This window comes from Mustela nivalis, assembly GCF_964662115.1.
Source record: "Mustela nivalis genome assembly, chromosome: 13".
Taxonomy (NCBI): Eukaryota; Metazoa; Chordata; class Mammalia; order Carnivora; family Mustelidae; genus Mustela; species Mustela nivalis.
The window spans coordinates 51,041,483-51,065,751 of record NC_139032.1 but is presented as its reverse complement, the minus strand read 5'-3'; the positions used below and the strand labels follow the sequence as shown (position 1 = coordinate 51,065,751).

Below are 24,269 nucleotides of genomic sequence, written 5' to 3'. Positions count from 1 at the left end.
TAGGGAGCAAGTGTGTCATGTACTTGCTCTCTATGCTAGAATTATTTCTTTTACCCACTGGAATTTAAACTCTCTTTGGATGTTTCCCTTGCATTCCCGAGGCTTGGCTGGCTGGAGCATGGGTTGGTTAGAAGGATGAGAATCTCTTCCTGAATCTTGTTGCTTCTTCTAGCATGACTTGAACGTCACTGTAGCAAACCCTCTTGAAACACAAGAGGACTTTGATTTCGAAGTATCCCCATTACAGCCAGAGGCTGGGGAATTGTTCTACCCATCAGGTAGGACGGTGTCTGGTGATGTTGGAATGGAGTCAAACTTCCTAAAGTCTCTTGCTGATGAAATGTCTAAGGTAATGGCTGAAAATGATGCTTCATTTTTGGCAAACTCTGTGCCTAATTTGGAACTCTTATCCAAAATTTTTAGTAACGTTAAGAGGGATTATTTTCCTTGACCTTCTATTTTTTTAAAATGAAAATAGAAATCTCAGACTTATCATAGGCACTTATTACAATGCTTGTGCTAAGTCTGGATTGATAGAGGGCAGGGGAGGAGGTGAAAAAGGAAATATTTGTTATGGGGTAAAGAAATAAATTTTTGTTATGGTATAATTTTAAGAGGACATTATTATTGTTGTTGTTTTTGTTGTTGTTGACAATAGCTTTAAAAAAACCCAATCATCTTTAATATAAAAAATTCTAACAATACAAGAAACATGAAGAAATCAACTCAACGCTATCCAGAAATGACTAACATCTTGGTAAGTATCATTCTGGGAATCTCTCTTTAGGATAAATCATAAGATGCCAAAATATTTGATGACCTATTTTATTTTACTCAGCTGTATGTTCACAGATATATTTTCCCATCAATGAATTTAAATCTACATAGTATTTCTTTTTACCTTTCGTTGTGATGGAAAATTTCAAATATATGCAAAGCATTCAAATATTGTATAACTCCTATGTATGATTATCTTTATTTTGTCTCATCCATACCGCTCTCCAATACCCATCCCCCAATCAGGGATCATCTTTAAACAAATCCCAACATTGTATCTGTATTGTTTTCTGAGTCACCATAACAAATGGCCACAGACTGAGTGTCTTAAAATAACAGAAATTATTTTCTCACATTCAGGAGACCAGAAGTCTGAAATCAAGGTGTTGACAGGGCTAATTTCTTCTGGAGGCTTTTAGGGAGAATGTGTTCCATGCCTCTCTCCTTGCTTCCTGTGGTAGCTGGTAATGCTTGGCATCCTTTAGTTTATAGCTACAATAACCCCTTTCTCTGTCTCAGTTACCACATGGCTTTCTTCCCTGTGTGTTTCTTTGTATCTCTCAATATCTTCTTTTCTTATAAGGACACCAGTCATTGGACTTAGAGCTCACCCAAAAACTCAGGGTGATTTCATCTTGAGACCCTTAACTATATCTGCAAATATCCTATTTCCAATTAAGTTTACATTCTGATGTTGGAGGTAGATATGAACTTTTGGAGGACACTATTCCATTTATTGTAGTATCCTTTTTTAACTCTCTCAGAACTAATGTTCTATTGTCTGAATAGTCCAGTTTTTAAAACTGTTCTGTACTAATGACAAAACAAGTTATTTATAGTTTTTCATGCAGCATGCATCTTTTCACTCCTGTGGGGGATGGCTGTGTCAAAAGGATTCACATTTGCCATTTTGATACACATTATCAATCTATCTCCTGGGAGAAGTATATTGATTTACATACCCAAGATAGTGCCTGAGTATATACACTCACCAGCACTGAATTTTGCCCATTTCTTCAATCTTTGTCAGTATGGTAGGTGGAAAATACTTTTTATTTGCATTTTTAAAAAAATTTTAAGTGAGTTGGGCGATTTTTTTTTTTAAAGAAAGAATATGCAACAGTGGTGGAAATAAGAGCAAAGAACAGCTAGGAATGCTTGAATGCTGGTGCTCAAAAGTGATTCAGATCCAATCATTTTCACGAGCACCACTTGTATTGAGAAGTTCAGGGGAAAAGCACTAAAGAAATGCTATTAATCTTCTATATGTAGGGTATATACATTACACTGTGGGATGCTTATAGTAGAAAATGAATGCCCTGCAGATCAAGGAAATAACCTCTTTAAGTTTCTGTGGACAATTGTAACAAAATGTTCAATCTAGAGGAATTATAGCCCATTGGAGGTCACTTCTTTAACCAAGGGGCAATACTTTTTCCAATTACATATTTCACAGCCAGGTTGTATATTAGGCTTTTGTTCATTTTGAAAAAAAAAAAAGAAAAGAAAAAGAAAAGAAAAAGACCATTCTAGATGGTCTCCTGTCCCATTTACCATCAGTCAGATCTATCACGTTAGCTAACAGAGTTATAGGGCATGGCCAGTTTTCTGGCTAAAGGTCAAAGGGCCTTGGGGACAAGAACCATCAGAAAGAATAGTTTAAGATTTTTAACAAAGTCATTCTTTTCCCCATATTTTATCTTCCTTCCCATTAACAACTGGAATTTAAAAAATAATGTTTTTGTTTTTTAATCACCAATATAATTAATAGCATGCTTATTTATAATATCTAAATGATAAGGTACTGCATACAGTAGAAAGTGAAAGCCCCTGACGTCACCTTAAAATAGAATAATTTTTAATACATTTTCTAGGTTTTTTTTCTATGTATATTCGAAGGCTTTTTGACCCCTCCTCCCTCACCCCCCCCCCCCAAATTGGGCTCCTATTGCCCTGCAATTTGCTTTTTTCACTTATTCATACATTTGGCACATTTTTTATCATGGAAATATACATAGATCAATTTCCTTCTAACAGCTGCAGTATATACCACTGGAGGGATGTATCATAATTTATTTAGCCATTTCCCTATTGATTTGGGTTGTTGCTGATTTTTCACTCCTGCAAACAGTGTTTCACACTGTTCATCTAGAACGGCACATTTGTGCGGGTGTTTTTATAGGATAAACTCTTGGATGAACAGTTGCCAGCTCCCAGGGTAATGAGCACATTACATGTTGATAGATACTGTCCCTCAGTATCTCAAGGTTTTTCCAGGTTCTACTCCCACTAATACTGTATCTGAGTCCGTCCCTAATATCTTCGCTTTTGTTTGCTTGGTTGTTTTGTAAATCAGAAAGTTTTTTTGATTACATGAATCCTAGAGGTCACCAAAGACTTCAACTTTCGGTTTCTGGGAGACATTCTTTCTTGCCCAAATGTCAAAATGGTCTAGTGGATGCCTTTCAAGGCAGATTACCCAGGAGATCCATCTGACACCCCTGGAGGATATGGGGACATTACTGTTGCAGGCAATGACTGCTGCTGCATCTGAAGTGAAGCAGCAGCAGCTTAAAAACAATCCTTAATTTTGTACTTTCATGTTCCTGTAAGCCCCTCATAGTACACTAACTTCACTGGGTAATAATGGCAACAGCAAATATTTATTGAATGTCTTCTATGTGCAAGGCATTTTGCTACTTTATCTAATTTTGTCCTTAAGTGTCAGTATTATCCTGTCAGTTTTACAAAAGCTGAACCTAAAACTCAGATGAAGAGACTTTCTCACAAACCCTCTAGGTAGAAAATCCAGGTTTTACACCCAGATTCATGGCCCAAGACTCTCTACAGCAGCAACTTTCGCTTGGGCTTTGATTAACTGATTCATAGATACTTTGGTTATCTGATGGGGACTTGGACTTTGAACTGTTGGGGTCTGTTATCAAAGGAACAAGACTGAGACGAAGTGAAAGTTATGCAAAGCTTTATTTCATGCCAAGCATTAGAAGTCAGACTGACTGTCCAGGGCCGCCTCTGAAAAGAGCAATGACTCCCAACAGGCTCAAGAATTGACTGACCGGTCAGGGCCGCCTCTAAAGAGAGCGACCCCTCCCAGCCTCACAGACTAACTTTTGTAGAGCAAAGGCCTTGTGGTTGAGCCTGGCCACACACAGGTGGCCAATGAGATTGTAACACACACAAAAAGTTGCATAGTCACCTTGGGCCACACGCAGGTGGCCAACTGAATTACAATTTACCCTATAGTAGCTGTTTGAACTAGCCTATCACTCTGGTCAGAATTGGTGCCCAAGTTTGGCGCCCAAAAGGTGGGGGTTACATTCTTTGGTGGTTAGGGACATAGTATGTGCTTTTTACTGATTGGATGTCTCCACCTGGCCTGACCCGTCCTTGTATTCTGGGCTCTGTTATTAGGAACTGGCCGACCGTATTTTACTGGTTTCCCGGACTTGCTTCTAAGTAAGTTTCTCTGGGGGTGGGGGGAGGGTTCATTTAAGTTTACTGCACAAACAACAAAATGGCTGTTTAACTGAGTTGGGGTCGCTCTGGCTGAGTAGGCTCTTACAGGAACACATCATCAGCTTTCTGAAATGAAACATCATCCATGAACTGTTGGTTCCTCCCTTCCTTCTCTCCTTCCCTCCTTTCTCCTCCTCCTCTCTCCTTCCTTCTCTCCTTCTCTCACTCATTCATCAGAGGATTTCAGAATCGAGTGAGGGAGACAGATGTGTAACCTAAATGTTTCTAGTAGGGAGATAGCGATCTTATGAGGAGGAATGTACTCAGGATGTCCCAGAAGTCCAGAGAGGAAGCATCTATTTCTGCCTCCAGTGGTCAGGGAAGACTTTGCAAATTAGATTTGCAAATCTGAATAAAGACAAACCCTTCATCTCTCACGAATATCCCTTGATGTCACTGTCAAAAGCTGGGCGGGATTGCACCAGGAGTTTGACTTTTTAGGAGAAAGAGCAGGGACTTAGTGTCTCACACAGAAAAATCTTAACTTTTTTTATCTGATACTTATCTCTATAGTTGTTTAAAAATTTAAATAATTTGAAGAGAATGAAACCACCGGTAAGTCTGCTCTGTGTCTTTCTCCCCCAACACACATATGCATACACATACACATGCATACTTCTATTAAAATTGTCTTCTATAATTTGATTATTTGATCTCAAAGAGGTTTTATATCAATATATACCTTACCTTGAACTTTATTTATTAAAAGGTTTATTTATTTTTAGGGAGAGAGAGCATACACGCGTGCCGGAGTGGGGGGAGTGGCAGAAGGAAAGAGAGAACCTCAGGCTCCCTGCTGAGTTTGAGCCCCCACCCAGGGCTCCACAACCTGAGCTCATGACCCTGAGATCGTGACCTGAGCCAAATTCAAGAGCTGGACACTTAACCTACTGAGCCACCTGAGCACCCTACCTTGGAACCTTCTAAATAGGTATATACCATCTCAGTATGTGGATTTATCAAAATTATTTTTTTTCAGTCTCAGTGGACACTTCGGTGGTTGTCAATTTTTAGTGTCATAACCAACATTGCAATAGATCTCTTTGTGTGTACTGCTTTGGAATGTTGTTCAATTATTCCCACAGGTTAAATTTCTAGAAAAGGAATAGCCGAATCAAGCAAGCAAGGGGATACATATTGTTAGATTGTCCTAGAAAGGATTAATTCAATTGCCGTCATTTGTGAAAACTCCAGAAGAGACTTTGGAATCAGAAAGAACCAAGGGCAGGTCTTGAATCAGCCACTTTCTATCTCAAGTTACTTATACTCGAATTTTAGCTTCCTCAGCTCTGAAATCTATTAGCAACACTTACCTCACTTAAATTAAGTGAGATAATCTTTGCATCCTTTAAAGGATCTAGTACAGTGCTTGGCAATAAACAATCGCTTAATCTGTGATAGCTACTGATCTATAGAAAGCTACAGCTCTAGGAAAGCAACAAGAATAATTTTTCACCCTCATAATAATGGTGCCATTTCAAGCTTCTGGTGTGATGAACTATCTAATGCTCTTTTCTATGAGGAGATCTTAAGAAATTGCCTTCCCATGAAGGGCTAAAACCTGTCCCCATATGCCTTGCATGGTAGTTCCCCCAAACACTACCTTCTTTTAATCTTATTTATCTGCTTTAATGTGTCCAGGACACTACCCTGTGTGCCTTAATGACCAGGTTTAAGAATGCTTTTTTTCTTCTTCTTACAATGTAAGGCCTTAACGGTATTGGTGATCTGTAAGCTGGAGCTGTTTCATGAAGTCCTAGATCACTTGCAGTGAGATAAATTGGCCCTGCATAGTAACACATTAAAAACAGGGACATCTGCACAGCTTCCCCCTAGTGCTTTATAACTGGTCTCTTCCTTTTAAATCCACATCTGTTATATAGCTCCCAAGTAAATGGCATGCATTTTGCTTAAAGACAGGACAGACTGTAAGGACTAAATTTTATTTTTTCTGACCATTAGTGCCTGCCATCAAACAGATTGTGAAAACGCACACATTTTTGAGCTGTAAGCAGGCATTTTGTATGCATCCCCACAAGGGAAGCAATTCATTCTCCCTAAAAATATGTGTGGATGTATAAATTTATTTGTTAATATACATATTTGCTTCTTTATTTGAAAATATTTTGAGTGTTGTGGTGCAGAATTCTAAATTTATACATTGTTGTAGGATTTTGAGACTTTTTTTTTTTAGACTACTTTTCCCCCAAGAATGGCAGAATCTTGATAATTGTTGAAGCTGGGTGATGGGTACATGTGGGATCATTACACTATTCTCTCTGCCTTGTGCATGCTTAAGATTTTGCTTAATAAAAATTAGATTAAAAAGATTATATTTTTCTGAGCTAAAATATAGCCTGTTTCACTGTGCTCTGTCCATCGCAGAACATATGAAATTCCACTTTAAACTGAGAAAGGATCCTTAGAGCTTAGTGAAAAATCAAATGACTGAGAACAACCAGTGTTCTGTTGGCCTTTGATTAGAGTCAAGTGTTTTTGTGGTATTACAGTCCGACCGGGCTATGGAGAGTCAGGGCAATTTACTTTGAATTGTAAATGTCCAACATAAGAATTTTTTAATCCCATTCTGGGCTCTCATCATTTGATTATTTGAGATTTCAATCTAAGTCCCATTTACCCTCTTTTTTTTTCTTTCTTTCTTTTAAGGGCTATTTAACTTTTCAAGGGCTACAAGTCAGACTCAAAACATGAGAATTAGCATTAGAAAATCTACCGTTGAATCTCAGCTCTGTGTAACCTTGAGAAAGAGACTTAATTTCTCTGAAAATCCATTTTTTTATATAAGAAATTGGTATAAAAGTAATCCTTACGGGACCGCTGTGAAGATTAAAAAAGAGAGTCCATAAAAACATGCTTTACTAAGCGCAAGCCTCTACAGCTGGAGGATATTGTGATTGTATCCTCCTAGGGCTCTAGCATCTCAGAGAATAAGGAACACTTGTGCGCCCAGAGTACAAAATATGCACAGGATAGGGTAATATCCTCCCTCCCCCCTTTCTGGAACAGTGCTGAGGCAAAGGGTTTGATAACCTTATTCACACCAAGTAGTGGTTTTCAAATGTTAACATGCCCCTCGGAGCTTGTTAAGATTCAGACTCCCAGACCAGTCTCTGGGATACTGATTCGGAAGGTCTAGGGTGGGGGTGAGAATGTACATTTTTTATAAGCATCCGTGGTGATTCTGATTCTGTAGATGGCCCAAAGATTACTATTATAACACGTTTAAGGTATAACACGTTTCCTTTTGAAGGATATTTCCAGTTTAAAAGAAAACTCCGGAAGAAGTAAGTATTGAAGCCAAAGGAGGAAGTCCCCAGGAATGAAATGCCAGAGGGCAGTGGAAAAAGTTTTGTTTCTTTTCTTTTCTTTTTTTTTTTTAAATCTTAAATTATTATTATTTCCTCCTGTCGTTTACACCGTGTAGCAAGTTTTGAGCGGCACCTCCCCAGGGTCCTTCAAACTCCGCCCTACAAGGAGGGAGGAAGAGGCATGGGGGCGGGGCTGAAAGGTCGAACTCTCCAATCACCAGGCTGGTTCCCTGGTAACTAGCGCCCCCCAACCTCGCCCCCGGGGAGGGGTTTCCCCAAAGTCACCTCATTAACAGAAACTTAGTTGTGGTCGAAAGGGGCTTTTTATGAATAACAAACACCGCTCCCTCTCACCTGTGTTCCCCTTACCCTTTAGGATTTTGCTGGTTTGCACCTTGGCAGGGTACTGGGAGGCACTGGCTTGGGGTGGAGGGCGGGAGGGTTGGGCAAGGGGAGACCGAGGAAAAGGCAACCGCTCCAGGTAGGTGGAGGGACGTAGAGGTTCTCAAAAGCCAGGGAGCTCACGGGGCGTCTGGGGCTGCGCGGGGCGAGGATGTTCTCACACCTGCTTGCCAGAGGCTTCCAGGTTTACAGAGAGGGCCCAGCTGGTTTGGGCCACAGGTACTGAGCTCAACAAGGCAGTGCTCTCTCCGGGCTGTGTCCTTGAGAGTGGCCCCGCTGCGGGAACAGTGCGGGCGACGCGCGGGGCAAGGCCTCCATAGCCCGGGGCTCACCGGTGGGGGTCGACGCCCGGTCCCGGCCTCCGGCTGACCTCCTCCAACAGAGACAGCTAAAGGCCTTAGTAACTATGCTGGGAATGGGAGGAAGACCCAATATTTCTTACTCTACGTCACAACATCACAGGCGCTTTCTCTGAAAGCCTCTGTGGATGATTTTTGCCTCTCTGGATCTGTCCTTAAGAGAAGGTTGCTTCAGAGCCTTTATTCGTATTTTTTGAATTATTTTGAATGTGATTATTGTTCTGTCAGGAAACTATAGCTTTTACTTTACTTAATTGACTTGAGAGGAGTTTGTTGCATTGTGAAGTGTGATTTTTATTTGGACTTGGGGCTAAAGTGTTTCCTGTGCGGAACAAATCTTTGGTTTTGTAATGGAAGTCAATGAAAAAATAGGTTTTGATTAAAAGAAAATTGCTTTATGGTCAATTTTTTTTTTTTTTTTTTACAAGAATCGGGACAATTGCATTCGGTGAGATTGCCCTGTGTACCTGAATACCTACTCTCCAAATGTTATTTACTCTTTACAGGATAGCTAGTTTTCAGTGTTCTCTCGATCCTCTATGTTTACCTTCTCCAGACTGTTACGAGTTTGATTCCCTAATTATGCAATATTCAAGTCAGATAATATGAAGAATGTAAAAGCATTTGGGAACTGTAGTACTGTAAAAATGTAAGAGTATGAATATTATGGAGACTCCCTCCTCTGTATATTCTATGTCATACTTAGGTTCTCAAGAGGTTTGGAAACCTCTTTTATTTATTTATTTATTTATTTATTTAAGATTTATTTATTTTAGAGAGTGTGTGTGCATGAGTGGTAGGGAGGGAGTTTGCAGGGGGAGAGGGAGAGAGTCTCAGGCAGATTCCCCACTGAACGCAGGGCTCAGTGGGGGGCTCGATTCCATGATCCTGAGATCATGACCTGAGCTGAAATCAAGAGTCGGATGCTTAAGCCACTAAGGTGCTCTGAGGTTTGGGAATATCTTAAGGATATTGTAATTATATACTCTTCTCTGCCTAGAAAGAATCCTACCCAGAATTTCGGCCTCTTTTCCTCATAGCGTGAGGTGAGTACATTAGAATGTAATGTTTCCGATTATCTGTCTTCCGTAAGTTCAGAGCCAGGGGGTGGAGCTGAAAAGTGGAGAGAAAGATCTATCTGGGAAAAAATATCTTACCTGACCATTTTCCTTAATGCTAATTTTAAGCAGACTCCTGAGCTGTTTTATCCATATACTAGATTTTGGTGATGACCTCTCCTCAAGGTGATTTTAAGAGCAGCGTAAGGATCATATCTCCTTCTCTTCATTGTTTTTTTTTTTTTTAAAGACTTTATTTATTTATTGGACAGACAGAGATCACAAGTAGGAAGAGAGGCAGACAGAGAGGGGGGTGGAGGAAGCAGGCTCCCTGCTGAGCAGAGAGCCCGATGCGGAGGGCTCCATCCTAGGACCCTGAGATCATGACATGAGCTGAAGGCAGTGGCTTAACCCACTGAGCCACCCAGGCGCCCCTCTTCATTGCTGTTTTAATCAGCTTGCTATTAGGAGATAGAATTCAGCCTAGATGGCTCAAATGAAGGAACCCTAATGCAGTGCTTACTTTCAGCTTTAGCAAAGTTGAGGCACCCAAGGCTAGCAACAATGGGTAATTAATTGCCAATCAAAGCACCCAAAGGACAAGGGAAGGAAATAGTATTGTGGTTAGTCAAGTAACTACTAGAGCTGCCTGGCTTTAGCTGTGATAGTGGAAGGAGACAAAAGCAGAGACTGAAGGTGTCAAGCAGTAGGAAGAGAGAGCTCAGCTTCCCTTTCCACTGTCTCCTATTGGCTGTACCCAGTTAGAACCTAGTTGGCTAAAAAGCCCAGCTCCTGCAAACAGCAGGTTTCAACTTCCTGAAGACACAAAACAAAAAGAGGTAGGGAGTAGACTGGAAATAGGGAAATTTAATGAACAATAGCAGTCTCATTGTTCTTTAGAGTGACCAAAAACTTTCCCCCATTTTCCTAAACCAGATAATACCTTTTTATAATGCAACACATTGAGTTGTTATTGATTCTTTAAGTTAGAGTATATTTGGCTATAACCCATGAGTGTGGTGACTGACCTGAGAAATATTAGTCAAATCAAACCTTTCCACATGGACAAGCTGGAGTTTGGGAATTCTAAATGACGTGAAGATATTTTATATGTGATTTTGTGTTCTTTGTCATCAGAAAAAATATTTGGATAGTGTATTTTGCGGGAAAATAGATTATTGGTATCAGTTGTGATACGTTGTCAATTGTCTACATGTGAATAAAGGTTTTTCAAAGAGGGCATTGCAATGTAAGCCTATTCATCCCAGAGATTTTTGACATCGTGATTTCAATGTGACTCTTTGGACTGCGGAATTAAACTTTCTGCTGTTATTAAAAATATTACCAAATGTGTAAACTAGTTTTGTGCTTGACTTGGACCATGTACTCTTGCTGAACCTCACTCTCAGGGATGCATTGTAGAGTGACGGTGAGGGATGAGTGAATTTAAAAAAATGCTAGCCACATTAAAAAAAAATCCACAATATCAAAAGACAGTAGTGAAGTGGCTAGATAAATAAAAATGTCCTGCTTATTTGCACATTATTCTCTATCTAAATTGTGAGCAATTCTGCAGGAGTTTGGGATCACCATAGGAATATAAGTTGGTTAAGTGCTTAATGACTAGATTGTAATACTCCCACTTGTCTCAGTTAGACAATTTGGCTTGAAGGAAGGGGAGATCACAAGAGTCTGTAGCTTATTGTACAACTAGAGGTTGGCAAAGAACTATGGTGGTGACGGTGATGGTGATGGCAGAAGTATGGGGATTTGGAAGGCACCGTGGACATGGTGTGCTGGTCAGTGTGTGAGGGTTGGTAATGATGGTGAGGGAAACATGGATGGAGATGGATACAGGGATGATGGTGGTGGTGGTGGAGTTGGCAACATTAGTGGTCGAACCGTTCTCATTGGTGGTAGAGCTGTTGGTGTTTGCAGTGGTTGAAGTAGTAGTGAAGGTTGTGGGTGGGGGAGATGGTGAGGTGGGAGTAGAACTGACCTTGGAAGTGAGGTTGTTGGGGGGGAGGAAATGGGAAAGTGATGGTGATGATATCACTAACTCCAAAAATGGTGGTGGGGCTTTATGAAGTGACGTGATGCCACATGACCTTTGCGTTTTTTTTTTTTTTAATGTACCTTTGGTTGGAAACAAATAATGAAGTGCAGTAAATTTACTTGTAGAGAGTTTTGTCAAACTAAGCACTCACTTTGCAGATGCTCTTTAAGCTTTTCCTTAATTACAGATATTAGCATCCCACTGTGCCAAAAAGCACCACTCCTGTCAATTTCAACACAGTACACAAGTTCTTCTGATAAATATTATTCAACCCCAATTATTGGAAACTTTTAGAGTAAACCTGGCTTCCCCTATTCGATACAGTGCACTTGAAAGTTGATTTTTATCTTGAAAGTGATGCTATTTAGTCAGGGATTATCTTTTATCTCTGTTTGCGAAACAGCTGGAAGTGTAGCTACTGAGATTTGATATTTGTCTTCCTGCTCTTGACTGCCAAGCAAAATCATTTCATTTGTAATCAACAGAATGTACCTTCATGAATTAGCATAAATGTATACCACTGAAAAACTGAATCTATAAGCTTAACCTTCTAGTAGATAAAGTATATGATCAGTTTTTTTGTTTGCTTCTTTTTTGTTTTTTGGAGAGACAGAATTTTCTTTCCTTCTTTAACTCTGTATTTGAAATTAGCCCAAAATGCTCCGAGTAACATTTTCCTTTTTCATTGTTTAAAGTAAGCCTCCTTCCCTCTCCCTAGTGACATGTGACTTTTCCAGTTATGAGACACATTGATTCTAGAGATCATCAGGAACTCTGCTCAACAAATTTGTGCTGCTTAAACAATTAAAATATATTTTCCTATTTGATATATAGTTGAGACTATCAGATAGAAGAACACATTTAATTACTATGGCTTGTATTTACTGGATATTTGCTGTGCAGCCATCACTTTTCATGGATTATCTCATTGTATGTTCATCTTACAGACAAGAAGAATGAGACTTATGGAATCATACTAGCACAAGGCTTAGCCAGGATTTGGACCCAGCTGCCCGCTGGAAACCACACTCTTAACCATTGTGGGACACTTCCTGTCTGGTTTCTGACAATGTAGAATTTAGCTCCATCTTCCCTTTTTCCTAGAAAACCAAGTCGATTTGTTCTTTTACAGACTTCTGGGTTTATTGGAAAAGAGCAAAGATTGCCTTCCAGGAGACATGAAAACCATATGTAAATTACCTATTTTACTCTTGAGTTGGGAAATATTTATATGAAGAGATTGGACTGGGAGCTAGGCATCCTTGTTCTATAATCTGATCCACATGATCACGATTTAGTCTCTTAATGTGGAGACTGAGCCTTTTGGAGGCAGAGGCTCTTTTTCCTCATCTGCCAAGGAGAGAAGAATCTGCCATACCCATCTTAAATGCAACGTTTTGTAAAGACCAATCACTGTAACTAATTCCTTACTGGACCACTGCAATGATGTTTAATCAGTCTTCTTTCCTTTGATCTCCACCTTGCAAAGTCATTCTCTAAACTTTTGCCATGATACTTTTTCTAAAATGGAGCATTACTCTTGGCTTATCTGCTCAAAACTTTGTTATCTATGGGGTAAAGTAAAAGTGCTTTTCATGATACTCAAGGTGCTTCATCTGGTCTCAACCTAGTCTTCCAAACATACCTTTCACTATTTCCCTTAAGTAGCCTATTTGCCAGTTAAACAGGATTATTTGCTGTTACATTATTCCATGCTTTTATGCCTTTGCTCATACCTTGAATTGCTTGTCAGTTACTTCCTTAAATATTTATTGAGCATGCTATGGCCTGAATTGTGTTCTCCCTCGCCCGCCTAAACTCATGTTGGAGCCTTCACCTCAAATTTGACTATGTTTGGAGATAGGGTTTTTAAAGAGGTAATTAAGTTTAAATCAGGTAATAAAGTGGGGCCCTAATCTGATAGGGTTGTTGGCATTATTAGACCCAGCAAGAAGGGAGAGCACAGCATTTTGCCATCTATAAGCCAGGAAGAGAACCCTCGTCAGAACCTGACCCTGCAGGCACCCTGATCTTGGACTTCATCCTCCAGAATTGTAAGAAAATAATTTTCTGGTTAAGTCACCCAGTTGTGGTATTTTGTTACGGCAGCCTCAGCAGACTAAGCCAAGGGCCTCTTGTTAGGGATGTGAGTCTGAAGGGAACAAAATCCCTTCTTCTTTTTTTTTTTTTTTTTTTTAACATGTAATGTATTATTTGCCTCAGGGGTACAGGTCTGTGAGTCATGAGGAAATCCCTTCATTTTTGATTCTGTGACCTGGTGAGTTTTGCTGGCTGGTGAGTTTTTCCTCATTGTGTGTTACTGGTCTTGGTTAATCTCTGAGCAGAGGACTTTCCAGTATGTCTCAGAACAAGGCTCATTTATGATCAGTATTTTGAGAATTATGGGAAGTGTTCCGAAAGAAAGACGTACAGTTGTATATGCCCTCTCCTTGTTGAAGGTATCCACTTGAGTGGGTAAATGCAGACTGAAGAAGACCACATTTTCTGTTAGCTAGTGGTAAGATGAACAGCTGAAGTGATCATCCAAATGATTGGAGTGGTCTGCTATTTCAGCAAGAATATGCGTGAGGGGAGCTGTGGTAAGAGGATAAAGAAAGGATGGCACATTATCTAATGAATTATTTTAGAAAAAAATGGAGCAAATAAAGTAACTATACTTGAAATGTTATTTTAGACAAGTCTTTTTTATTTTAAAGAGAATTATGTATTTTTCCACCTCACCCTGGCTTTACACTGCCATTTTATTTGACAGAGCATCCGTCCTCCTTCTCTGGAATCATGGTGGGAAATTAATCTAAATTCTTAATTGCAATGTGTTAGTGTTAAGATGGGCAAATTGCCTCCAATGTGGTTGTTATTAAGAGTGTGGTTATAGCTTTATACAATAAAACCTCATTAGTGACATCTTCATCCTTGGGAGATTAGCTGAATTGTTTCTTACACCTCGGTGAATACATTTTATACAGGTCATGGAAAATTATGAAACTGATTTACACTTCTAGTACATTGCTGCCTCTGCTCCCAAGCCTTTTACAAGCAGATATGTAGTCGTAGGAGAATAGAAACATAGGAGATTCCCAGGAAGGTTGGACAGAGATAGTGACACTCATGCAAAGTTTTAAATATTGATCTAGATTTCTCTAAACATGTTAACAAAGTCCCATGAGAGTCCCAGGGACAAGATGTTCCCACTGTTTGACAGAGCAATTACATCTTGGTGTTATGTGAAATAAAGTACATATTTAGTAATGATTTAGAATAATATTGAGTACTTTATAATTATTTTAAATAATTACATTTATTGTACACTGCTATGTCCTAGGAACTTTCCTGATTTTTATAGTAACGTTTCCAGGTATAAGTATACTTATTTTACAGAGGGGAAACTGAGGGCTGGAGAAAGAGAACTTTTCTTGAAGAGACAGGGGTTGCCAAAGGTCCTAGAGCTTGTAGTTGGCAGGGATGTCGTTTAAAGCCAGCCCATCTTTTCATTCCACCCTATGGCTCCCCTGACTGGAATCCTATTGTTACTCGGTCATTTTTTAAATAGGAGTTGGATCTTTGTGTTGCTTTACAGCAGGAACTCAAGCAGCCGAACCCTCTAATGGACTCTTTATCTTCGTAGATTAGGGCAATCTTCTTTACACAAGAGCCACTCAGGGTTTGATTAGCGTGGTCCAGGCTCTAGGGTACTAATCAACTCTTGGCATGTTGACAGTTGAGTTTGGAGGCGTCTAAAGCAGACGACCAGTCTCAGGAGCATGGGGGCTGCTCCTACTCAGACCGCCCGCATGGTTGGAGCTGTCTGTAGAGCTAACTCCCTGCCCTTCCCTCAATAATAGTGTTTCTTGTGGCTTTCTCTTTCAAAGGATGCTAGAACCATATTCAGCAATGGCAGGGCAGTTTTGTTATGATCTGGTTGGCTGCTTCTTGATATCCTTATCTGTATCAGGCCCTGGATCCCATTCCACTCATTCCATTCTGCCCTAGGTAGAAGCTTTCTAAGGAGTCTTTGCCCAGAATTCCAGGAACTCTGTATCATTGCAGCCAGACAGCTGGTCCTTCCCTTGTTTCGTGTGAAAGATTGTTTAATGGCCATGATTTCTCCCACCCTAGTTTGTATTCCGCTTTGCAATTTGACTTTGCTGCTCTTCTCATCCAGAGCTGGGGTCTATTCCTCCACATCCTTGAGTTTGGGCTGGCTTTGTTAATTGCTTTGGTCAGTAAAGTGTAGTGGGAGTGATAGTGTATGATGTCCATCTAGGTCACAAGAATCCTGGTAGCTTCGATCTTTCATCTTCACGGACCACTGGCCTGAGACCACCGTAGAAGGAAGCCTGCAGAAAGATGAGCCATTAGAGACCAGGACACCCCTGCCCATGCAATGCTAACTTCCATATGGATATGAGGTCTTCTTAGACTTTCTAGTCCAGCTGACTCTGCAGTTGAATGATGCACCTAGGCAATAATCATCAGATGAGCTGCCCACCAACACACATAATCATAAAAAATACCAAGTCATTATTTGCTAAGTTTTGGGTGGTTTGTTAAAAAGCAAAGGCTGACTGATACACTATGTTCTCTGGTTCCAGTAATTCTGGAACTAAGTTTTCGCAGATGAAAATGAATCATTTGGAGTGAGTCATCTGCAAGGATGTTTCCATTGCTAGTGCGCTAGGCATTACAAGGAATGGAGTGAGGAAAAGTGTGGAAGTGAGAACACAGAAGCTGATCGTGGGAAATAGTAGGCTATGTTAAGAAAAATCACTTTGCTGGAGCAGAGTCTTCAGAAATAGGATCTAACTCTAGAAAGTAAGTTAGAACAAGACTGAGGAAGGACGGGCATGCCAAGGTGGTGAATGTTCATTTTGGCTGTTCACCTATGAAAAGACTGTAATGAAAACTGGAAAGGAGAAAAGGAGCTTTTGTGGACATTGGTGAAAGAGCCTGACCTGGCTGATAAGATCTGAGGGAGGAGAGTGGATGTCCATGGGAGCACAGAATTTTCTTGGCCTCTTTTGTGGATTAGGATAGAGCTCAGACTGCGCACTGGTGAACTCTGGGGTAGCTGAATTTGTGGAGGCCAGAAAGTTCCCGCCAAATCCCCTCAAGTGAATTTTTGCCAAAAAATCAGTAAGACCAGCTGTTTGATCCCACGACTATGCTAACCACCACATAGACACCATCTGTGTATAATGAGGGAGCACTCTGGTAAGGATTTTAAACTGCGTTATTATTCCACATGTTGTCTAGATTGGGTTGTGATTATAATTTTCATTTCTTAGCAGAGCCATGGGAAATAAATGCTTATAAATATAATAATTTGGGGCACCTGGGTGGCTTAGTCAGTTAAGCGTCTGACTCGATTTCAGCTCAGGTCATGGTTTCAGGTTTGTGAAATTGAGCCCTGTGTTGGGCTCTGCAGCAGGTGTAAGAGCCTGCTTGGGATTCTCTTTCTCTCCCTCTGCCCCTCCCCCCATACCCCTGCTCACGTGCCTGTGCTCGCATGCTCTCTCTTAAAAAAAAAATGTACACATACATACACACACACATACAATAATTCATAAGAGAAGGCTCAAGCACAGGGGAAAGTAAGAGTCAGTTATGAATGAAGCTGGCATTAAGTGTTAAGAGCAGTGCAATATTGACTACCTTATAAAAGGAAAGCCTTAGGTGATGAAAGACTAGATACTGAGGCTTTCTGAGAAGGAAATTTACTTATGTTCTCCCAGATCCTATTTGGCATTTGCTTGGCCTTTCCTTTGGAAGAGGAGTTGCTGATCTTATTGTTCTGATTTCCTGTACAGGTGAGGCCAGTGGACCTCTTTAGATCAAACACATAGGTGTGACTCTCTTCTGGTTTTGTCTCCTATTTGGCATCAGGGCAAGATGGCTTAGCTACCCCCCTGCTGGCAGAAGCCCAAGACACCCAATATTCACCTCTTTTCTCCCACTTGTGTGTACTCAGGAACACTGAATTCATTCTCCCCCTGCCCCCGCAATGGCAGGCTGGAGGTAAGATTCAACTTTGAGGGCGCCTGGGTGGCTCAGTTGGTTAAGCGACTGCCTTCAGCTCAGGTCATGATCCTGGAGTCCCAGGATCGAGTCCCGCCTCAGGCTCCCAGCTCCATGTGGAGTCTGCGTCTCCCTCTGACCATCTCCTCGCTCATGTTGTCTCTCACTGTCTCTCTCTCAAAAAAATAAAATCTTGAAAAAAAAAAAAAAGATTCAACTTTGAAGATTGGCTCTAGGTTTCTGTACCCAAGCCAAGGGGTTCCTACTGAGTTTATCAAAGAGTTGTATTTTGGCGGTTGGGGTCCAAGCCTGATTCAATGTCATACTCCTTTATTCATTTTCTTTGTCATTGGTGCTTGAGCACACATAACCTCAACATCTAATAGAAAGGTGGGTAAGAGTTGGCTATTCTTGGTTCCTTGATTAAATGTTATCTAATGGCACCCAGATCTCCTTCTTACTTCTAATAGACATTGGCTGCAATGAAGTTGTGCTTCCATAATTAAGGAATGAATCTAAGGGTCAGATTTCTTAAGGGTAAGAAATCCTAGAGAGGTATCTTTAACCCAGGAACTGAATAATCCTACCACCACTGATCTTTTAAGAAGGTTACCTGTAATGCTGCCATTCATTGGGAACAACTTGGGAGTCACTGGGACAGAAAAGGACCAAACCACATACAGTAATTAACACAAAGACTGGTGATTCATTTATTTTCTGTTATGTCGTTTGGGTTGCTTTCTATTGTAAGTAATAGAGAATCCAAACTCAAATGACTTAAACAATAAGCCATTTATTATCTGATAAAAAAGTTTAGAATTAGGCATGTCCAGAGTTGGCTAATTCAGCGACTCTATGACATCATCAAAGACCCAGATCTGGGGCGCCTGGGTGGCTCAGTGGATTAAGCCGCTGCCTTCGGCTCAGGTCATGATCTCAGGGTCCTGGGATCGAGTCCCGCATTGAGCTCTCTGCTCAGCAGGGAGCTTGCTTCCCTCTCTCTCTCTCTCTGGCTGCCTCTCTGTCTACTTGTGATTTCTCTCTGTCAAATAAATAAATCTTTAAAAAAAAAAAAAAAGACCCAGATCTTTCTTTTTCCTACTCAGTTACTCTCAGTGTGTTAACTTACGTTGTGTATCTTTTCTGCTAATATATGCCAGTTTTCTACGATCAAGTTAAACACAGAACAGTATCCAGAGGTCCTAAGAGAAAGAGTCCTTCTTTAAGGACCTTTTAAAGAATATGGAAAACTTCTCCAGCAACCCCTTTCAGACTTTTGTCCTGACTCATGTCCAGGCTTGTGTTGAATTCCGTCTTCTAAACAATTAACTGATAAGAGAAAGAGAACTGATAAAATTACCTCAGATTAATCGAGGCATTCTCTGAGCCTTGGGAGTGGCCCCCTCTCCTGAAGCACCCAGCTGCCTGAGAGCCGTTCTGTAAAGAAAAGGGAAGAAAAGGGAAGGGAAGGAATGACCCTCATTCTGCTATGAATGATGACCAGTCACACAGTTAAATCTGGCACAACCCTAGCATAATTATGAAGCAAGTCTGAACCCTTTGTCTAATGTGAATGGATTCTGCTTTGGTTGTCCAGTGTAACAAATCACCACAAATCTAGTAGCTTAAAACAACATAAATTTATTATCTTACGGTTCTGGAAGTCAGAAATCCAAAATGAGTCGCACTGGGCTAACATCATGATATCCACTGGGCCGCATTCCTTCTGGAGGCTCTAGAGAAGAATGGATTTCCTTCTCTTCTCTAGCTTCTAGAGGATACATTCCTTGACTTGCGGCCATCTTCAAAGCCAGTAACATGAGAGAGCATTCTTCTCATGCTGGCCTCTCTCTGGCTCTTTTTTTCTGCTTCCCTCTTCCACTAATGATCCTTGTGATTCCATGAGGTTCATTGGATGGGTCTCAAGGTCATATGATTGGCATCCTCAATTTCACTTGCAACTTTAGTTGATCTTTGCCATGACACCTAACATATTCTCAGGTCTGAAGAGTAGGTATGTAGACATCTTGGGGGTGGGGATTATTCTGACTACCACAGATACCATTTTTTACTTCTCAGATGCTAAGAACTCCTATGGTGGTATCTATGGGAATGAACACAAGTTTTGGATTCAAAATTCACCTGCTCCACTTATACATGGTATATACATCGTATGGCTATGCATACTTTGACAAATTAGAACTTCTTTAAGATTATTTCATCATATATAAAATGAAATTCTTATTATTCATCTGAAAGGGTAGTTGCAAGAATTAATAAGACCTTATATGGAAAATGCCTAACAGTGTCTAGCTAGGAATAGATCTTCAGTAAGATGACATCATCACCATTCTTTTCATCTCTGAAAGCCTATGAATATTATAACCATTGCTTCTGTTACTAAAGATATGGATTCTCGTGCTAGCCTTCCTGGCCATGTAATCATTGGTTGGCTATGAATTTTTTTTTTGTGATTAAGTTTCTTATCTGTAAAATGTAATAAAATCCTCTTCAGGAAGAGGAAAGATGAAATCACACAGCATATATTTACTGCCCAGAGCAGTTCCTGATGCATGGCAAGTCATCAGTTGACTTCAGTTCACCTCCTTTCCTCAAAGCCTGTTCACGTGAAAGCTCCACAACTCATTCCTACCAAGGAGGTAGTTCTCAAACTTCAGTGTATGCAGAATCATTTAGAAAGTTTGTTTAAAAAAACAAAACAAAACACTTTTTGGGTCTTCCTCTAGGCCTACTGAGTCAGGCTTTTGGAATGGGGAGGGGTCTGGATAGTGGGAATGAAGACACAAATAACTAACCAGACTTAAAAATTTTTTCTTTTTTAATTTATTTGACAGAAATCACAAGTAGGCAGAGAGGCAGGCAGAGAGAGAGGGGGAAGGCAGGCTCCCCACTGAGCAGAGAGCCCTATGCGGGGCTTGATCCCAGGACCCTGAGATCATGACCTGAGCCGAAGGCAGAGGCTTAACCCACTGAGCCACCCAGGTGCCCCACTAACCAGACTTTAATGTTGTATATTTCACAGAAATACTTGAATTTTCACATTGAACAAAGCATCATGTTTCTTTAAAAAAAAAAAAAGAAAAGATTGTATTTATTTGAGAGAGGGTGATAGAGAACATGAGTAAGGGAGGGGCAGAGAGAGAGGGAGAAGCAGGCTCCCTGCAGGGCAGGGAGCCTTATGTGGGGCTTGATCCCAACACCCTGAGATTATGACTTGAGTTGAAAGCACATACTTAAGTGAATGAGCCACCACTAGATCTTGCCAATGTTTCTGAACTGGAACATATGTCAGGCCAATAAGGCCTGATAAGGAGGAGAAAGAAGACCAGTGATTAAATTGAGTTACTTAAGAGTTGCTATATCCTTATCAATTTTCCTTATCAACTTTGTCCTCATTAATGGGGAAAGTGGGAAGTTGGTGGTAAAACATTTAGCATTAGAGTACAGAGATTTCACATAGATGACCCTTGTTGATACTTCTTTGCTATGTGATAAAAGTATGTAGTATTATCTCATCATGTTCTTCACTCTACGACTACTTGATGGTGCTTTATGTGACTTTCCATTAGGAATGTTCTCATACAAATGAAGAGAATGAAAGAGCGTAGAAAGAAGCTGAATGCTACCTTCCGTTCTTCTGCCTGCTCATCCCTTCCTGGCACGTAGTCTCCCTTTTTTTTTTTTTTAAGTTTTATTTTATTTTATTTTTTTCAGTGTTCCAAAATTCATTGTTTATATACCACACCCAGTGATCCATGCAATATGTGCCCTCCTTAATACCTACCACCAGGATCATCCAACACCCCCTCCCTCCAAAACCCTCAGTCTGTTTCTCAGAGTCTACAGTCTCATGGTTCATCTCCCCGTCTAATTTCCCCCAACTCACTTCTCCTCTCCCTTTCCCATTGTTCTCCATGTTATTCCTTATGCTGCACAAGTAAGTGAAGCCATATGATAATTGACTCTCTCTGCTTGACTTACTTCACTCAGCATAATCTCTTCCAGTCTGGTCCACGTTGATCCAAAAGTTGGGTAATCATCCTTTCTTTTTTTTCTTTTCTTTTCCTTTTTTTTTTTTTTAAGATTTTTATTTATTTATTTGACAGATCAGAAGTAGGCAGAGAGGCAGGCAGAGAGAAAGGGGAGGAAGCAGGCTCCCCACTGAGCAGAGAGCCTTATGTGGGGTTCGGTCCCAGGACCCTGAGACCATGACCTGAGCTGAAGGCAGAGGCTTAACCCACTGAGCCACCCAGGTGCCCTGGTCAATCATCCTTTCTAATGGAGGCATAATACTCCATTGCATGTATGGACCATATCTTCTTTATCTATTTGTTCATTGAAGGGCATCTTGGTTCTTTCCACAGTTTGGCAACTGTGGCCATTGCTGCTAGGTAGGCTCCCATTTTTATTGCACACTGATCTCCACCCAAATAATAACTTCACTTTCAGTATGTAAATATACTAAGTGTTAAGACTTCAGTTTTTGTTGTTGTTGTTATCAGGAATATTAAATGCAAAGGAGCAAATTGCCTCATTCCAGATAATATCCAATAGACATTTTCTCAGGAAATTTTTTTTTTAAAACTGCAATGGCTGCTTAAAGGAGAAATTTAATTTACCCCTGCTATTGGTTATGTGTTTTGTTTTGTTTTGCTGGATGAAATGGGAGGCCAAAGTGTGAACAGGGAAAGGGACACTAAAGCCGGACTGACTGATTTCCCAGGTTTGTAGAATCAGAAGGGATTCTTGCTCTTCAGTTATGCCTGGCTGAAGATAGTGCATTTTCTTCTATGATGTATATGTCACTTTTCATTAATTCTGAGAGGCCTGTTCCTTTAGAAACCAGGGTAAACAGAGTAGTGTATTGGATTAGATCTCTACCGTGAATAAATTTATTTTCTAGCAAGTGTAAAAAATGAGCAAGGCCAAAACCCCCCAGAGCAGAAAATGTCACAGTGATTGCTAATACATTACTGCACAGAGAAAGGCCTAATAAAACCCCTATTAGGATGTCATACCTGCTTACGACTGAATTCTCCAGAAAGTTTATTTGATATGTCTAAGCCAATTATCAAAGTCTTAGTGATAAGAAGCAGCTCGCTGGGCCTGAATGTGTCAGAATAGAATGACTAAATTGTGGGAATTCATGGGCCTCTGCTTTGAATAATTAACTTGGCTCTTTGTAGAATGCATACACTTTGGAAACTAATTTTCTCTTTGCACAAAGCATTTTGCCCTTGTGCTGCCTTTGAAAAGTAAACTGTTTAGCTGTAAGGTTATTCCCTTTTTCATTATGTTTGGCTTGAGCTTCCTTCCCTATCTCTTGGCCCACCCTTCTGCTTGCTGTTTGTCTTGGTGGCATCATTTTGACTAGACCCATGTAGCCTTCAACCGGAAATAGGACTCACAGCGATGACATTTCCTCTGAATGGAAATTAAGCCTTTGCTTCGCAATAATATTATAATGCCTTGCCTGTTTTTGTGTTTCCTATGGCTAAAACGCCAACTCTATTTTTAAAGGGTTTGAAGTTTTTGATGTCCCCCCACCCCCACCGCCCTAGAACAGAAGCAGAAGTGTTGGTTACACAAATAATTCTGTAGATAAAAGCAAGAATTGATCTACATTTATTTGGAATGACAAAGTCAGTGATTTGGACCAGACTGGGTAGCCAGTTTGTGCCAACAACCGGGCAAATCAAAGGGTCTTTTCTTCCTCAGAGGATTCTCCCCCCAAAACGGACCAAACAGATACCTTGTTTTAGCGATGGGTAGACACGTGTTTTCCAATCTTTAAGTTGTGGCGTGCCAATGTATGGGTTTCTGTGTGCACAGATGGGCCTCTTGTGTTCCCACTCTAGCTCCAGGGTGTACCCCCAGCTGGGTTCATCAGTTTCGTACTGAAACCATCCCCTTGCCTGGCTCCTTTAGAATCTGTCTGCCGCTGAGAGAAAGGAATTGCTAGAAAACACGGAGAGAGACCATCAGGGCAATGGGTGGTGCTTTGCTTGATTCATGATCTAGGACTTGACATTTCTTCCCTGCACCTTTGTGAGGTAATTGTAGTTAGTATCTGGTGGCTGTACATCTGGCAAAATGGTCATGAAGATTAATGAGAATTTAAAATTCTTTGAAAGAAATACAGTGTTGTGTGTAGTCTCGAGTTATATTTATGGATGCCTTATTCCTGTGTAATAGAACAAGTTCCTTCCCACTCTGACTCAAGGAAACCTGCTTAAGACGACTGGCTTTCTCTCAGAAGCATTGAATTCCTTTGCCTCCTGTGCTGCGTTCTGGCTTGTACAGAGAGCTTCTAACACAGTCTTAGAGGAAGAATTAAACCTTACCTTAAAGTCAATTGCCAAGGGGCATTTGGGTGGCTCAGTGGCTTAAAGCCTCTGCCTTTTGCTCAGGTCATGATCCTGGGGTTCTGGGATTGAGTCCCACATTGGGCTCTCTGCTCAGCAGGGAGCCTGTTTCTCCCCCTCTCTCTGCCTGCCTGTCTGCCTGCTTGTGATCTCTGTCTGTCAAATAGATGAATAACATCTTGGAAAAAAAATCAATTGCCAAACTAAAGGTTCTGGATGTGGCTACTTTTCTTTTGCATTCACACAAATAATCAGTAAGGTCTATGGTAAGGGCTTAGCACGGTGGAGTTTGCGCTGAGGTAGATCACTGAGGTAACCTCTGTGAAGAC

The 24,269-nt window shown here is 40.7% G+C and overlaps 1 long non-coding RNA gene across 2 annotated transcripts in view; it reads left to right on the top strand.

Annotated features, from left to right (window-relative positions):
* Window positions 1–8,049: 8,049 nt before the first annotated feature.
* LOC309847039 overlaps window positions 8,050–24,269 on the top strand; it is a 327,810-nt gene continuing 311,590 nt past the window's right edge. For both annotated transcript variants that reach the window (XR_014302274.1, XR_014302275.1), the window contains exon 1: window positions 8,050–8,124. This is a non-coding gene — a long non-coding RNA (uncharacterized lncRNA). The remainder of the gene's footprint in view (window positions 8,125–24,269) is intronic.